Consider the following 6,474-nt stretch of genomic DNA (forward strand, 5'->3'; position numbering starts at 1 on the left):
GCGCAACTCAGTCATTTACAGCGTCTCCTACTATATTCACACGGACATAGCCCTGTCATAGTATTGGACCGCATCTCGTTTCAGATCTGGGATCACTGGACCTGATACCTCAGATTCAGGTCAGCCCTGAAGATATGAACTGCAGTATTCACGAAACGTCGGCAAACAATTCGTAGTTTTTTTACACGAGTGAAACCCGAAATATCTCTTTTTATCAAAATGAATCAACGTGAAGGCATAAAATCTATTATGAATTTGTTTAATATTCCATGTATTTTTTATAAACCAATTTTATTAACAAATTAACAAATAGTGTTATAATCGGCAAAAGCACATTTTTTGTTAAAAGTGCTTCACATTAATGTAGGAATGACATTTAATAACAAAAATAATTTAAAAACTTTATAATAACCACTGTAATAAACAGTTTTTGTGGCAAAATATTAGAATATGAGATTTTTCCAAATTTCCTTCAATAGCCAGAACGACTTCAGGTACTCCTCAAAATAATAAACATTTAACAATATTTGATAAAATATAACAATTAAAATTTTTGTAAACAAATTAGATAAACAAATACAAATTTTTTGCCCTTCCGCATAGAAAATTTTTTTGCACTGGAAATGTTTTAAGTTATTGGACGAATAACTGCTAGTCCTAAAAATATCAGAAAAGTTAATAATAACCACTGTTATTAACAATTCTTGTGACAAAATACTTAAAACTTGAGGTTTTATCAAATTTAAATTTTCTTTGATGGCCAAGACGGTAGGTTATTTTCAAAAGATTTTTTATTGAGTGAATCTTAGCATGCAGTGTTATGATTCATTTTCAATCTATTACGATTGAAACCCCGACTTTTGCTAAGTGAAACTGCTAATAATTGGCAATTGTTTATGTAAATTGTTTATAAATATGTAAGTTCTTATATTCTACTAAATATGATCAAAGATACATTTTTCAGGAATATCCGTAGTCATTGTAGCGATTAAAGAAAGTAAAAATGTTGATAACACCTTACATTTAAATATTTTATCACGAGCTTTATGTATATCAATGGTTATTGTTAACTTCTTAAATATTGTTGTGACTATCAGTCATTCGTGAACAGCTTAAAACATTTCCAGCGCAAAAACAAAAAATTTTCTATGCGAAATGGCCAAACTTGAATACGTTTATCTAATTTGTTCTTAAAAATTTTAATTGTTATATTTAATCAAGTATTCTTAAATATTTATTATTTTAAGGAATACCTGAAGTTATTCTGGCGATTTAAGGAAATTGTAATTGGAATTTTTGAAAAAATCTCAAATTTTAATATTTTGCCACAAGAATTGTTTATGACAATGGTCATTATAAACTTTTAGATAAGTTTTGTAATTCAACGTCATTTCTACATTCAGTTATTAAAGCGTAAAAAATTGTTATATTCAAAATATAAGTTTTTCCATACTTTGAGTGGAAAATTGATTAATAAACAAATAAAGGAGACAAAAGTTCGGAGCTTCAAACTGAACGAAAAAAGTGAATTTTCTCTCACTGCGCGTAATGGCTACGGTACGTTTGTTTATAGAGTTTAATAGTTTATAGTATGTTCATTTTAGAAATGAAGGTCATTTATTTTTTACAACATTATTCCCTCAAACACTTTAATTATAATTACTATTAATTTAAAAAAATATTTTCTTCAAAACTTGAAATTGTTAAAATTTTTAAGGTACAAAGATTCTTTAATGTTCAACTTAAGATGTAGTCTTACATGTTTTAATTATCATTATATTTATATTGGATACACGTCATATATTTTTTTAGTAATTCTTCTGATCATGTATATGTTTTAAATATTTTTGTCATTGACGTCTTTAATATTATTAATTTTTTTCATTAGCTACATTAATAACTTCATCAATAAATACTTTTTTTTAACTAGAACAAATAATAAAATCAATATTATCAGCAAAATAAATCATAGAAATATGAAGTTCGAACTGCTTTCAAAATATATCTTTCTCAATGCAATTAAATGCAAAAGTCAGACCTAATTTTTGTGGCGCCATCTGTTGGATTAGTTTGACCGACAATTCTACTCCGGATCGTGAGAAAACTGAATACAGACAAATACAGACAAATACAGACTTCATTCAAAACAGGGGCATGAACACGCAAACAGCAGAACGACGCCATCAGAAAATGATTATGGCCGGTACACCAATCTGCAAAACGCAACGCATTCCGAACTACACTATATTTCAGTCCATGGACATAGAAAACATGGGACTAGACATGCTATTGCGGGGGTGATGCAATGAGGGGGGAGGTCCGCCACCTTTTGATGTCCCGCGACAAAGATGGCAGCGCCCACATGTTTATATTTTCATGCACAGTTTGTCGGCAAAAATGCTCGTGCGCATAATCAAATGGCACATCGTAAGATGGCGGCTCTCCCCACTCATAGAATTCTCCCCCCTCCAATGGATTCAACCCCGCTCGATCAAGTTTGGATGGCATGTCTAGTTCCGGGTTTCCTATGTCACAGATTTCAGTTCCTTCTAGCCAGCCCCCTGCCACGACTGTGTGTGCATGTGTATGTGTATGTGCAGTAGTTTTCTTACGATGCGGAGAAGAAATGTCGGTCAAACTAAGACAACAGATGGCACCACAAAAAGTAGGTCTGTCTTTTCAATTGAATTGCATTAAGAAAAAGGAAAAATAATTTAAAACTTGAGGCTGTTTGCAAATAAGCAAAAAATAATATATAGGAAAATAAGAGTAACTGTTACTAATTATTTCAAAAAAGAAAAAGTCATAAAGATGAATAAATTTAATAAGAATAAAATTTAAGTTTGAGAGACATTTTAAAAGCAGTTCAAACTTCAAATTTCTATGATTTATTTTGCTAATATTATTGATGTTATTATTTGCTCTAGTTAAAGAAAATTATTTTTTGTTAAAATTAATAATGTAGCTAATGAATAATTAATAATATTAAAGACCTCAATGACAAAAATATTTAAAACATATACATGATCAGAAGAATTAATAAAAAATATATGACGTATCTTGTATATTGAGAGAATAATTTGGTTAAAAGTCAATGAAAAGACTAATAAATGAGAAAGTGGATTTAATATTATTTAATATATGTATATATTTATTTAAATTGAACCGAATATCATATAAACATTTATACAATGCAATCATTTATTTGTTGCTTAATCTTGAAAGCTTTTTTCTCGCTGCATTTAACCCCTAATAATTTTATTAAAAAATTTTTATTCAAAGGAGATTTTGAATCAAATAGTTAATTATATTATTGCAAACCTCATTTCTAAAATGAATAGACTATAAACTATTAAACTCTATAAACAAACGTACCGTGCTCATGGCGGACAGTAGGAGGAAATTCACTTTTTTCGTTCAGCTTGACGCTCCGAACTTTTGTCTTCTCTATTTGTTTATTAATAATTTTTCTACTCAAAGCATGGAAAAACTGAAATTGTGTACATAAAAATTTTTTACGCTTTGATAACTGATCAGGAAAACTTTACATTGTCTTAAATTAATGTTTAGGGAATCATAAAGTACAAATAAATTGTTTTTCATTCCATTTATTTGTTGCAAACAAATTTGATACACAAATGAACAAATAGTCTTATTATCAGTAAATTTTTTTGGTGCTTCACATTAATGTAGGAATGACATTTAATAACAAAAATAATTTAAAAGTTTATAATAACTATTGTTATATACAATTCTTGTGGCAAAATATTATAATTTGAGATTTTTCAAATTATTATTTCCTTCAAGCGCCAGGAAGAATTCAGGTATTCCCTAAAACAATAAATATTTAATAATATTCGGTAAAATATAACAATTTAAATTTTTGTAAATACATTAGATAAAGAAATTCAAAATTTTGGTCCTTTCGCATAGAATTTTTTTTACACTGGATATATTTTTAACCTGTTGGGCGAATAACTGCTAGTCACAAAAATATTTGAGAAGTTAACAATAACCATTGTTATAAATAATTCATGTGACAAAATATTCAAATGTAAGGTTTCATCAAAATTTTTGTTTTCTTTAATCCGTACAATGGTTACGGATATTCCTAAACAGTATATCTTTGGTCAAATTTAGTGGAATATAACAACTTACATGTTTATAAACAATTCACATAAAAAATGTCCCAATGTTGGCAGTTTCACTTGGAAAAAGTCGGGTTTTCAATCGTAATAGATTGGAAATGAATCATAACACTGCATGCTAAGATTCACTCAATACAAAATCTTTTGACAATAATCCACCGACTTGGCCAGACTTGGCCATCAAAGAAAATTTAAATTTGATAAAACCTTCAGTTTAAATATGTTCTCACAAGAATTGCTAATAACAGTGGTTATTGTTAACTCTTCTGATATTTTTGTGACTAGCAGTCATTCGTCCAATAGCTTAAAACATTTCCAGTGCAAACAAAAAATTCTATGCAAAAGGGCAAATATTTTAAATTTGTTTATCTAATTTGTTTACAAAAATTTAAATTGTTATATTTTATCAAATATTTATTATTTTAAGGAATACCTAAAGTCGTTCTGGCCATTGAAGGAAATTATAACATGAAAAATCTCAAATTCTAATATTTTGACACAAAAATTGTTTATCACAGTGGTTATTATAAACTTTTAAATTATGTTGGTTATTAAATGTCATTCCTACATTAATGGGAAGCACTTTTAGGAAAAAAAAATTTTTCACCGAGAATAAGACTTTGTTCACACTTTTACTGGAAAAATTTTTAATAAAAAAATAGAGGAGACAAAATTTCGGAGAGTCAAGATCTATAGAATTTAATGATCTTTAATTTAAAACAAAAAATTCAAAATCGCAAGAAAATTGAAGGCTCTGAACCTTTTTGAATGAAAAAAGTGCATTGACTCGAACTATGCGTCTTGAGTACAGTACGTTTATCTACAGATTTTAATAGCTTACAGTCTGTTTATTTTAAAAATAAGGTTTGCAATAATATAATTAACTATTTAATTCAAAAGCTCCTTTAAATTTAAATTTTTAAATAAAATTATTAGGGGCTGAATGCAGCGAGAAAAAAGCTTGTCATTGACTTGTTACCAAATGATTCCCTGAATTTATTTGATTTGAAACTTGATTCCCTCAAACATTTTAATTACAATTACCACTACTTTTTAACAATGTTTCTTCAAAACCTAAAATTATTAAGATTTTAAAGGTACAAAGATTCTTTACTTTGCAACTTAAGTTGTAGTCTTACATATTCTAATTATTATTATATTTATATTGGATATAAGTAATATATTTTTTATTAATTCTTCTGATCATGTATATGTTTTAAATATTTTTGTCATTGACGTCTGTAATATTATTAATTTTTTCATTAGCTACATTAATAACTTCAGCAATAAGTACTTTTTTTTAACTAGAACAAATAATAAAATCAATAATATCAGCGAAATAAATCATAGAAATATGAAGTTCGAACTGCTTTCAAAATATATCTGAAAATTAAATTTTATTTATAATAAACTACATACCTTTATGACTTTTTCTTTTTTGAATTAATTAGTAATAGCTACTCTCATTTTTTCATATATTATTTTTTGTTTATTTGCAAACAGCATCAAGTTTTTAATTATTTTTGCTTTTTCCCAATGCAATTCAATGAAAAAGACAGACGTACTTTTTGTGATGCCATCTGTTGGCTTGGTTTAACCGACATTTCCCCTCCGGATCGTAAGAAGACTACTGCTATATACGCATACACGGTCGAGGCAGGGGGCTCATGTAAACTGAAAATAACTTTATAATATAAGATGGGAATAGGATTTTCGTAAAAAAGATTTTAAAATTTTGAGGTTATGTTTTGCTCGTACCAAAGAAAAACTTGATCATTTAAAGAGTTTTAATAAAAAAACTGGTCAATAACAATGCTAAAATTATGAATTTTTTCAAACTTTACTTATTGAGAATGATTTAATTATGGTTAGATTTCAGAATAAGGACGTCACCCCTATTTTTGAGAATTTAAAATAAATAAGGAGAAACATTGGTAATAATAAAAAATAATAAATAGAATAATAATAATTTTTGTTAATAATAAGAAACAGTAGTGACGCCTCTATTCTGCAATTGAACCTTTATTCTGAACAATGTTGACAGGCTGCATATTAATGTGTATACCGTTTCTTTAACAGTTCACAGTTAACTTTTCGATTAATAAAATATTTTAAAAATACGCTCAGAGTTATGAAACTTTTCGTAGCAGGAGTCGGTAGGTTCATCAATTTCATGCCTCTTTTAGTTAAGAACAGATCCACGAGGGACCACTTATTCATGTCTGATGTAACACGCGGAGCCGAATTTGGCGCGGAATTATCCCGAATTTAAAACTTCAAAAATTTCGCGTTGATTTATTAAAATAGATCCTGTTCGGCTCCGTTG

Source organism: Belonocnema kinseyi, chromosome 2 (genome assembly GCF_010883055.1).
Source record: "Belonocnema kinseyi isolate 2016_QV_RU_SX_M_011 chromosome 2, B_treatae_v1, whole genome shotgun sequence".
NCBI classification, from domain to species: domain Eukaryota; kingdom Metazoa; phylum Arthropoda; class Insecta; order Hymenoptera; family Cynipidae; genus Belonocnema; species Belonocnema kinseyi.